Source organism: Pinus tabuliformis, chromosome J, assembly GCF_031772625.1.
Source record: "Pinus tabuliformis cultivar Carrire ecotype Pingquan chromosome J, CPIR1, whole genome shotgun sequence".
NCBI lineage: Eukaryota > Viridiplantae > Streptophyta > Pinopsida > Pinales > Pinaceae > Pinus > Pinus tabuliformis.
This window is the reverse complement of record NC_142295.1, coordinates 213,322,274-213,334,857: the sequence shown is the minus strand read 5'-3', so window position 1 is coordinate 213,334,857 and position 12,584 is coordinate 213,322,274.

Sequence of the window (12,584 nt, the reverse complement as noted above, 5' to 3'; positions counted from 1 at the left end):
GCTTCTCGATTGCACCCAGTTTTCCATGTTTCATGTTTAAAGAAGGTTATAGGCGACAAGCTCCCAGTTCAAACAATATTGCCAGAACTTGACGAGGAAGGAAAAATTATATTGGAACCGGAAGCAGTCACAGAAACAAGAACTCGACAGCTACGAAATCGATCAATTTCAGAGTATCTTATCAAGTGGAAGAACTTATCCGCTGAAGATTCCACATGGGAGGATGAGAATTTTATGCAGAAGTATCCAGAACTGCTCAAGCGTTGAGGACAACACTTTTTTGAAGGAGAGGGGCATGTTGGGTCCCTATAATACTAGTGATTACCCCATTACTATTGTAGTTATAACCCTTATTTATATTGTTGTGCCCCTATTACCCCCATATTGTTATTTCTGTGCCCCATAGAATCCCTCTATTGTTATTTTTGTGGCTTTATATTATTATTGTTAGGTCGGCTAGATTATATTGTGACTCCTTAGACTCCTATATATAGAAAGGAGGTTTTGTCATTTGTATCATCCAAGAATTGTTCATTTATGTAATGTAAAGGAGGTTGCCCCCTCGAAGAGGCTGAATTCTAAGGCATTGATCTTTCTTTTCTATCTTTTCTTGAGCTGGTTTCATAACAACTTATCTCCCTAAGTTTTTACTCAAATTTCAAGCGGGAGTATTCATTGGATGAAACTTTAATTCCTCATCCAAGGATTACCCATGTTTCATAGTTTCGGTGGGCCCTACTACATGAAAAATGAGAAATACATGAAACAACATGTTTGCAATCACGTTTTTCTTCTATTTCTCATTTTTCATGTAGCGGGGTCTATCGAAAGTATGAAACATGGGTACTCTTTGGATGAGGAATCAAATTCTGCATCCAACGAGTGTTTCCACTCGAAATTTGAGTAAACCCATTGGGAGATAAGTTGAAAATACAAGTTGAAAAAATAGTTTTTTCTTTCTCCCTAAAAAAATTGATGATGTAATCTAATCTTATTTTATTATTTCGACTATTATTTTATAATATCCTTAGGAGGCCCATTTTAGACCTCAAAAGTTCCCTAATGAAGTGGTTCACCAAGATGTCCTCATATTGTTATTCATGAAATCCCTCCAAGGTCATAATTCATGGCTACACAATTGCAAACCTCGGAGCATCTCATATGTTGAATCATTCTTTGATGGATTTCTTAAACATTTTCAAGCATGCCAATCATTAGATATTTAAGAGGAAGCCTTCATTTACCATCATGAAGATCTTGGGAAAAATAATCTTGTTATCCATTTGGGCTTTGATATAAATGATTACTTACATATTGAAGAGGGGAAATGGGAAGTTCATGGACATCATTTTGATAAGGACCCTGTGTACGACAACGATAATGATGATATCAATAGGATACTTGTCTTTCTTCATGATCCTCGGAATGCAGTTGAGTCACATGTGGACCCTTTCCTCAACCTTTCTTGCACTACCACTTATAATGATGAACATTTTTCCCCTTTTGAGAATGGTCTTGAGGAAAATAAGTTCACTAGATATGTCAATTCTTCCTAACCATACTTTCAAGATGATGAGCACACAATTGTTGCCCCTTTTCATTATGACCATCACATGAAGAAACCATCTTGTTGTAGTCATCCCCCCCCTTTTCCTCCCCGTCATGACCTTGCCATACCTATAAAGCATGACATCACTAGAAAAGGTCTTGATAGGAATTCATGACATTGATTATTCAATCATTCATTCTGTGTTTGTAAGAGAGGATATGTTTATACAAGTCGGTGTCCTTATCTTCATGAATTATGTATTTCTACGATGTTTGGACCTCTTATTTTCCCACCTCTCACCTTCATAATCCTACATATAATTCTTCTCATCTTTGCTTTTGGATTTAATGCATGGGTAAGCATAGAGGCAGGTATCCTCATATTGACTAGATGATATGTTGGTTATATTGGGTCTATGATTAATATGCATGTTAGAGTAGGATGCATTGTATGTTGATTTTTGCATTAGAACTAATGCCATATTATGTTATCATGCTAGATTAAATGCATTTAGAATTAAATTTTATTTCCTATTGATTTACGAACTAACAAAAGCATGGGCGATCAAAGAATGTTTTAAGAACATGCTACCCTGTTTGCTTAATCCCTGATGTGCAGGTAACAGATTTGCGATCCCAAGATATTTTTGGTGTTCTCATGACCTCCCCGTTCGAGTACATGGTTTATGCACTCTACTGAAATCTCATCTCTCAATTGGAGCTAGTTGTTACCCACCACCAGTAGATGACCCTTATAGGAGAAAATTTCTCCTATATTTGTCTTCAACCGGCAATCAGCAACCCCTTGTGGCCACCAAATAGTTCGATGTGCCACCATTCTCTTCCACCTAATCCAACCATTATGTGCCCTCGCCCATCCCTTATGATCATATGTTTGAAGGTGGGCCTTCCAACCCTAAAGGTATGAATTTTCATTATGTAAATGCATGTTTATGCTTGTTTTTCCTAAGCACAATAGGACATGGATTAGTGGGGGGACTCGGAAGAAAGAATGGGCGTGGATTGTACTCTTGTTCCCTTGTCCCAACTTGGTGGTTAACCTTGTATCCTAGTCTCATGGGATCTCCTTTATTATCTACTAGATTTAGGAATGGAACTACATCGGAAACTTTAATTTTGGTTATGTGGTCCTGCTTCCCAACACAATATATCTCACTCCCCTTTGCACATTATAACCCCTTTTTCACACTTTTCCCATCCATGCCTATAGTTTTTCATTGGGTCCACAAGGTGTTATCCTTCCCCTCCCCTTGTCCACACTTTAGTTCGGGCCTGGAACAATGCCCTAGAGGTTGATGTAGCTAAAAATAAATTTAAAAGCATAATTTGGCCACTTCCAACAGGAAATGTACCACAAGATGCAAAAGATGGCTGAGACATAAGAATTTACCGCATGGGAAAAAGCCAAACATGAGCTCTACCCCTTATCATTACAGTCATCACCTTGGTTCCTAGGGCCCCATATATGTGCCCCCTCATCATTAAGGAACCCATGATTTTCCCAACCCCTGGTGGGCGATGAACAACCCAACCTTTAGGGGGTAATCATTTCTTTATCATACATATCATGCTCTTATACCCTGAAGCCCTGAGCAGTTAAAAGAAAAAAAATCAATAAAAGGTAAAAGGAATAAGAATAAGGGTGGGAAAATAAATGTTGGGGTAACTCAAGTACCACAATTTCTCCCTCCTACATCCATATACCTAATGTGTGGGTTTTCCTTGTTATTGCTACCCTTGTGTCATGGCATGTGGTTTAGATCCTTCCCTGTTGCCCCACTCTGTTCCACCGTCATTTCACATGAAATCTGCCATTTGATAGATGTACCATGAACTTTTTACTCCCTTAGAGGCTGAAACCACCTAATATGGTCCTTTATTAACCTCTCGCGTTGAACAAGGAAACACGTGTATCCTCTAAAACCCATTTGGAAGGGCATGGCACTATGAAGTGCCCACCTTTTCCCCTGGTTAGCAACCTTATTTACTCAATTTCACTAATGGATTGTTGTACTGCAAAGTGAGGAGACACATTGGATTATATAGAATTTCAAGTGGGTCTCCTTTTGGACTTGGTCTCCCTATACGGGGTCTAAGCCCTCTAGATGGCCATAATGGCACTTGTAGGGTGAGCGTTGAGAACCATGGGCCTTCACTATAGCATAGAATTTACTATCACACCATGGGCTTCTTTAGCACCACATATTTCTTTCTCGTGCCCCAGTTATGCAGAGGCGATGATGCACTTGGATCACATTGCCTAGTCAGCCACATTCTTGCACATGATTCTTAGCAGTTGATCCAGGGCCCATATAAGCTTTTTTTCTAATCCGAAGAGACATTGGAGGGCATATGTCATAATTCTAGCCCTTATTGATGGAGCATCGACATGTTTGATTTATTTGGAGACCTATGAGACCATTGATTGTGCCCCATAGCCACTTGGGAGCACCACAAATGTTTTGCTTGAAAACCAAGGGGCCAACCCCTCAATCATCATTTGGAGAGCCCTCCTCTTCATCATGGCACATGGAGGACTTATCTTGGCCTTCCAACTTCCCTTTGCACCATTACTTTATCATTTTGACCTCATTAGGAAGGCTAATTTTATACTTTTGAGCTATTTGGTGGGCTTGTCACCAATATGATTGTTATTTGTCACATTAAAACATTTTTAGGGCTTCATTAGGCTAATTAGAATATTTGAACTTATGAGAGGCCCATATAAATAAAAGGACAACCTCATTTTGTAAATCATCATCACTTGGATTTGGGATATATCTCTCTAAAGAATTTGGACCTGCAATTGTGGAATGATATGGATGAATAACTACGTTTTGATGTGTGGCAAAATTTCATTATCTCTCTTGGAGCTTGTTGTTAGCAAGATTCTGGATAGATATACTCTTCTTTGTCTTGCAAGTGCAATATAATGCTATATTTGTTTTTTAATGGATGTCTAATACATAGAAACATTTTTAATGGTGAAATAATGTGCCCTAATTAATGTGAATTAGTGGAATCATTGAAATTATTGGATATTTTTTCATGTGTTGCTCATTGGGAAAATAATGAATGAATGTTCCTAGAGGATTATTTGCATTGCATCCTCGAAACTCCATAACAATTTCCATCTAAGTATAAGAGTCTAAAGTTGTCGTGTAGTTGCATCCATAGGGTTAGTGAAGTTGCTTCTTTAGGTCTCCTTGAAGAGCGAAGTTCTCGGATCTTGATTATTTTAACTCCAATATTCCCAATAGCTATGCACTAGTCCTATATCCTTGGTGATCACATTAACACAACGAAACATCATTCTTTTCACCTCTTTTATTTCTCTTTTCTTTGTCCCTTTAAAGATAAGGAGGTTTTCGAAGGCTTGGTGTGAAATTTTAGGGAGGAATTTTGGGATTTTTTCTAGACAAATTTCTTCATTCATGTCTCCTCTAGGCATCCTCTAGTTTTTAATGAATTCTGGCGGTGGAATTTCAAATAAATTGATGTCCTAGCTATCACACCAAGTGGGAACCCTAGAACCTAATCCTTAAACTTAGGGATTTCTTGAAGGTTTATGCTTAACTACTTATTAAATCATATCATACAAAACCTTTTCTCTTAACTATCTTGACCTTGGATGGACTCTTACCTTGCTAGATTTCTCAACTATAGGTCTCGCATAGTATTTCTTTCAAGGGGCTTTTCATGGAAAGTCTTACTAGATTCTCCCAAAGCTCATATTTTAATTGAACCTTTTCATTGAATGAGCCATCCTTGCCTCACTTTGAAACCTATCATAGACATATTAATCACAAGTGAGGGATAATGAGACTCCTCCCATTGATCAAAATACAAGAAGAGAAGGGGACATAGGTTGTGGTGACAATGGGCCTTTGTCCCAAATTGTTGTTATGCCTTCCAACTTTAGCCTACAGACTAGGTCTGCTAGTGTTTGCATCAACAGGGCCACGCCAATAAAATAATATGGAAAAAAGAGAGTCTAGAAGCTAGAGGGAGGTTCAATGGAGAATTATAAATAGAGGATTGAACTCAACTGGAAATCATTCTATTGTATCATTTTCCATTTGACATTGTAAAGAATCTCAAGTGAGTTTCAAGAGTTTTAAACGAAACTCAATAGCTAATTTTGGTGGACTTCAAGGGCCACCCTAGTTAGCTTTTAGGGAAGATTATTTCATATCTTCCATTGGTATTTATTGGTTGGTTGTTTTCATCTCATGAATAACTAACAAGATTTTATTGTAGGAGACTATTAGCATTGTTGTTTAGTTGCATGACTACTCTTCCCACACCAAGAGGTCGAGTGCTAGTTTGGGCTAGCAATTTTGAGATGGTTCCTCCATAAAATTCTGAAACCAAACTTCAATCACTAGGTTGAAAGTGACCAAATGAGTAGGATGGATTCAGAAGAAGCTTTGAGAGGTTGAATTCTTCCCTGATTCCAAACAGGAAAAAAAATTAAGGAATTCGAATAGCCATATTCCCTTAGGCTTGAAGACCAATTTTGACAGTCACTTGGGGATTGACCAACAAAGACTCAAAGGCAGAAAACATCTCATGGAAAGACAGCGTGCAAGTAAAATCAAGTAATTGAGGGTTCCACATGGTGCCAAGGAGGGGCAACTAAGAGTGAACAAATTACTGGGCATTAGAAGCAACTTTGGAGGCTAAAATTATTGCCTTATAGAGAAAGGGTTGAATGCCTTGTATGATTGATATTCCGTTCCAAAGTTAGCATCAAATGGGGACGTTTTATTTGTTGTAGCATTGAGTGGTTTGAACCATCATCACATTCCAATATTGTCCATGAGGGAAGGTTGAATAATTAAGGTACCAAGTATTCTCCTTGAATGAACTGAGCATAATTTTGTTTGAAGAATATCAGTGCCAAATCACAGTTAGCAAGGTGATCGAATGTCTAGTTAAGGAAGCCACCAGTTGGTTCATATTTTAGATCTAAATTTCCTCTTGAAGTCACAATTTATATGCTAGTAGTAGCTAATTTTTGAGAGAAGTAGAGATGGTTTCATCCTTGTGGCAGCTCATCTCACTATGATATTTCAGATCTAAATTTTCTATATCTAGTGCAGCTAATTCTTGAAGAAGTCGGGTTGGTTTTAAAAACATTCAAGCTTTGACCATTGGTGTCTAATTTCTAGATTCTAGAAATGAGTATTGTGCATTGATTGAAGATGGAGAAACTTCCAATTGGGTACACCTGAAATTCAGTTTTAAGTTTTTGAACCAGGCATGTAGTAGCTTATGTATCTTGAAGATTGTATTCATTTTAGAGGTTCAACAAATCTATTTTTCCAATTATCAATTAGCAGGGAGCACATTCTAGGTGTAATCTCTTCCATAAAATTTTAAATTTGGCCTTAGCACTCAATATAAATCACCCTTTTGCCTTATAATGTTCTCTCATTCCAATTTGTATATGTAATTTTTGACAAAATATTTGTGCCATATATTGGAGTGAGAATTTCCGAGTTTTGCACTCAAGTGTTTGCAAAAAGTTGTTAAAGAAAATAATCAAATATTTTTGGAAACATTTGCTTGAAGAAACAATAATTGTGCACTAAATTACTTGAAGACTTGCTTGGTTGAAATGTTATTGTTGTATTCTAGCATATGTTTTGATATTCACTGTTATTTTATCTAGTGGGAACATTATAGTGGTATTAGAGCAGGATGTTGGCCGGTTGTGGGGAAGCTAGCAAGATCATGGAGGTGTAGGCATGCATGCACAGTGATGGGTGAGACTATGGACATTTGAGTGATGCAAGGAAGGTGGAGTACACAGAGTATCATGGAGGAGATCAACAGAAACAATGAGATACTAAAAGAAAATGATGAGAAGCTAAAATAATTATGGGCCTAGTTCAGTAGCATTAAGGGTATAAAATGGAGCCATCCTCGTCATTATGATAGAGAGCCTAGAATTAAGAATTCCATAAGGGTGAAGCCATTTACACCACGTGGGGATAGTCGATAGAATCAGGGCACAAAACCTCCTCAAAGGGAGTGGACAGGACATGGACAGATAGAGGGTGAGACCAGGAGGAACTTCTATTGGTGGAGACCTAGCTTTAGATATCAGGAGCCTTAGGAGGAGGTTGAGCATGAGGCTCTTGGAATGCAAGAGGAGAACGTAGGTATACCCATATTAACATAGGAGACAACCTTGTTGGAGATTCATTTGATAGCTTCGGTTGACACATTGGTGGAGACTGTTGAGCATATAGTTGTAGGGACATCCATTGAGGATGTATCCATTGATGAGGTACCTAGAGCTATGATTGAGCTTACATATGATGATCGCCCATAGCAGTTTCAACAACTCTGAACCAACCTTATACCATTGATAAAGAAGGTCACAATAGTTCGAGAGACCATTCTGCAGCAAAATGAGGAACTGGAGGGCATGAGAGTGATCTATGTCGAGTCAATGGAAAAGTTCACTCGCGTTGGGGAATGGTTGACGTCCCTAACAATGCAGCTAGAAGGGTGTACGTAGGAGTGCCATAGCATCCCTCTTTATTTATATATAGATGGGGCTTGTAGCACTAGTGGGTTGCCTCTGCATGGTGGAGAGGAAGAATCAGAGTCACCTCAACAAATTTTATGTGCCGACCAAACCAATGAGATGAGGCAACATTAGTTGCACAGGGTGCAACATTAGTAGGATGGAGGGCTAGTTCCATGTATGGGAGTTCATGCATTCGATCGCTCTCTTGGGGTTAGATGGAAAGATATTATAAGTTGGTACCCGGTGGAGTGGATTAGACTTATGGAGATGAGCGTAGTTGAGAGAGAAGCTTAGCAAGAGCTCCATAAATTTGGGATATTTGAGGCCCGGGTTGGCATTGGGATCTAGATGGGGCCTTCTACCATATACTCGAGATGCTAAATGACATATGTTGGCCCTTGGGATCCAGGTGGGATTCCCCACTGTTAGCGCTTGAAATTTCACCTCAGGCTGAGAAAGGTAAACCTCAAGGCAACATCAAACCACTTAGCCTCGTAGCTAGCCCTACGGGGCAGGAGAGGGCTCTCTCCGGTCTATCTCGATAAAGATCTTCAATGGGCGAGATAACCAATAGGGTAACACTGATTTTAGGCTAGTAAACTGATCAAAATGGTTGATTTGGGATTTTTAGGGTTTTTGGTGGAAAATTGGGGAAATGGCAATTTTAGGTGCGGGGATTGGACACAGTTTTCGCAGGGGGTTCTTTGGGGCGAGGTAGGAAACAGTATTGATGCCTTTAATAGAGATGGATGGATGAGAATGACCAGTGAGGAGTTAAAGAGAGCAAGCAATAACCTTGAATTCCCTTTAAACAGTCGAAAACATTGATATTAAGCAAACTTAAAAGCAGAGCATGACAGTCATGAGTTCTACTTTAACACTTCATTTGCCTAATGTGCAGAAGGAAAAGTAAGGAAATGATTCACATAACACACTTACAAGTACAAAGAGAAACACACCATCAATACATGTGACCACAAGAATCCCAAAAAGGACTGCAAAACCCTGGTCTTCCTTTGCCAAAAATTGCAGAGATACAGTGAGTAATACAATAAGAGCTTCTCCCTCAAGAGTCCAACCATGAAAATGAGCAAGAGAGTACATAATATAGATCATCTAACATCTTTCCTTGCCTCTAGGGGTCGAGCTCACTATCCTAGGAGCTGTTTCAACCAATTCTAAACTAAGCACTGAAAACTAGGCAGTCAAAACAACTTGCCTCTATAAACTAGGAAACCAATTCATTCATTTAATTTTCACCTATCTCATGAATGAATCTTCCAGAAGAGATACATAAGTGTAAAAGTGTCATAAATTTACATCATTTACAACAAGAAGGATAAAAATCAACTCCAAAAAGTCAAACACAGTCAAAACTGCGTTTTGCTGAGCTGTAGGCTGAAATCCTGAGCAATTTGCCTGATGGGTCGCACGCCATTCCTGAACGGGTCGCGCACCTTTGAGAGCACTTTTGAGGCACTTTCAGGTGTCCAAATGAGGCAAGAGTAGGCTTGTTGGAAAGGTTTGTGAGTCTACTTTCCAACCCAACTGGAATTTCTGAATTTGGTTGTCATTTTCCCCTCCAAAATTGCAATCTCCCAAGACTGCTTTCTGTGTGTCAAAAATGTGGCAGAAAGTCATTTTTTGCTTGTTTTTTGACTTTCAGGAGGCCCAAAACTTCATAAAATATCTTGGCAATGGGTGAGCATGTGTAACTTTTCATGCCAAATCCAGAAATGCTGAGTTTTTTGAAAATAGAGTTGCGAAGTGAAAGGGTCGCGCGGGGGGTGAGACCCGTCAAGCGAAAAAACCTGTTTTTTGCCTTAAAAACCAAAAATCACCCAAAATGCTCAAAATTTCTTGGAATTTGTGCTGGGGCTGAGCTATTTAGTGCCATGCTCCTTCAAGGAAGCCTCGGCCAAGATGTGGAGGGGATCGGGCCTTTTTCTCCGTTTTTGTGCTTTGACCAACCGCCTTTGGAGCACCTTCATCTTTGCCTTGCACACGTGCATCTGTGCCCAATAATGATTCTTCATGTTTCTCAGCAATTTCTTATCTTGGTTGGCCTTAGCCAACAGCCTCTCTAAATGAGCATTGAGCCGGATAAGCATAGCCTCTCGCTCAACTGGCACTAAATCACCGGGTCTTCTTCGATTCAAGTTGCGGTCACTACGAATCCTCCACAACTCATCAAGAGTTTGCTCATCCTCCAACTGCTTGTTGCGCTATTCTAGATATGAGATTGTCCATTGTGCCCCTTCTAATCTCTTCTGCAATGCATCATTTTCAGCTCTAAGGTGCTGAATGATCTCCTTTGACTCTAGGCTAGGAGAACTGACATCAAGATCAACAAGCTCTATATCCGGAACACCTGATGGCCCTCATCAATCCTAGGCTGTTTGCCCCTCTCTGATATCTGTGCTGTTGTCAGAGATGAGGCCCCTTCCACCTGATGTGGAGATAACACTCGTGGTGCTGATGAAGAAGGCGAGACCCCTTCCACCTGCTGTGGAGAAAATACTCGCCGAGCTGCTGCAAATAAGGCCCTTTGGCCTCTCTGATAAGTGACCAATGGAGAAGAGCTGACATATCTAGTCACGGGGATGTCATGCTGCTGTGATGGTCCTCCCTCCTCGTGAACAACCTCAGGATGTGGTCGTGGTGGTGCTGTGAAAAGCTCACGAGAGATAAACTCCTCCCATGGGATGCCCTGCTGAGCCAACTGATGTCTGACCACAAGCTGAATCAAACCGTAATGATAGAGGCTCCTATACTGCTGTGCTGGGCTCTTCCTCTGCATCAAGGGCACCATCCTCTCAATGTTCTGGCACATGAAAACAGGGATGTTCATCATCCGTACCCGTGTGAAATGCATCATCAGGCGAATATGGTACGAATATATCTGTGAAAATCTGCCGTCACAGGTGAAAAAGAGCATGATAAGCCTCATCATGGGAGCATACTCACTCCTCAAAAATCTGAAAGGAAATACACCCGTCAAATGTCTCATGAATGCAGGTCTAATGAAAGGCTCAAACTAAACACTGTCCAACATCCTGCGCTTGTTCCACACCTCTACGACATTCGGTATCCCTGTGGCTTGAGCAATCATCTCGGGTGTCAATGTAAAATCCACCCCAGCAAGGTTCACATGCCCATCATGCAAATGCAAAACAAATAAGCGAGCCAACTCCCTGTGATGCTGAATCCGAGAGATCCTCTCGCAAAACTCATAGCAAGACATATAACGGAAGCATGATACTGCCATTGGACAAGCCTGCAAATCGGTCAAAGAGGTGGGCTCCTCTCTCCTATGATGACCGCCCTTTCCACCCTTGTGAGGCCTCCTCTGTACCTCAAACTCTGAAGCTGACGCATGGTCATCACTTTGCTCATAATTGGTTTCGGTTTCTGACATTGTTTTAGGAGCAAAGTGGCTGAAATGTACTGCTGTTTCTGCTTTGTAAACTGCTTATTAGAATGTTGTTTCAAGGGGACAAGGAGCATGAGGGAAATGTTAGGGGAGGGATACTTTAAAGGGAAACTGGGAATAATAATGAAACAGGGAGTTTAGGGAAAGGATTATTGCATATACATTATTTTCCAAATTTATTTACAATAATGATATGGGAGGAAGGGCTAGGGTTTAATTTTTCTTTTGATTTCTTGGGAAGAAGGGTAGGGTTTAGGGCTCTTTAACAAATTTGGAAGGGAAATTTACATAAAATGATAAGGAAAATGTAATGGGAGGTGGAAAAAATGAGAACAATGGGATACCTCAAAACAGCATAATAAACCCTAGCAATTTTTACAACTTCAAGCCAAAGCATAATAGAGACTTCTACTTGCAAATGGAGACCTTTACAAATATAATCATGACCTTCTTGAACTGTAACAAGCAATAATTTTTTATGATGGAGGGCCTACCTTGCACAATTTAGCAATTTGTGGCTCCTTGGCAAATTTGCTAGCGGTTTTGCAGAGAGAGCGCTGATGGGTCGCGCGCCTCACCCAACGGGTCGCGCGCCTCTGACGAGTCGCGCGCGTTGTAAATTAACACTGGCGGAGGGTGCCTGACGGGTCGCGCGCCTCCAACGGGTCGCACGCCTGGTTCAACGGGTCGCGCGCCTTCCCAACTCACACAATTCGCTCAAACTCTCTTGGAAACAATTGCTCTATCACTTGAATGCACAATGAGGCTTGATGGAGGGAGATTAGGGCTTTTATAGCCTTGTTTGAATTAATTTCATGTCATAACCCACTTTATAATGTTTTTCCATGACACTTTATAAACTTGACTTTTTTGGTTTCCTTTTGTCCTGAAATTGATTGATTTGATGCTTTTCTTTGATAATTTTTGCAGGGATAGCATCTGAGGGATCTTGACAAGGGAGCCAGGGTTACATGCTGTCCTTTGAATCATTTTGAATTTTTACAAGTTTTACAAAAATTTTTGAAATGACCTTGGCTT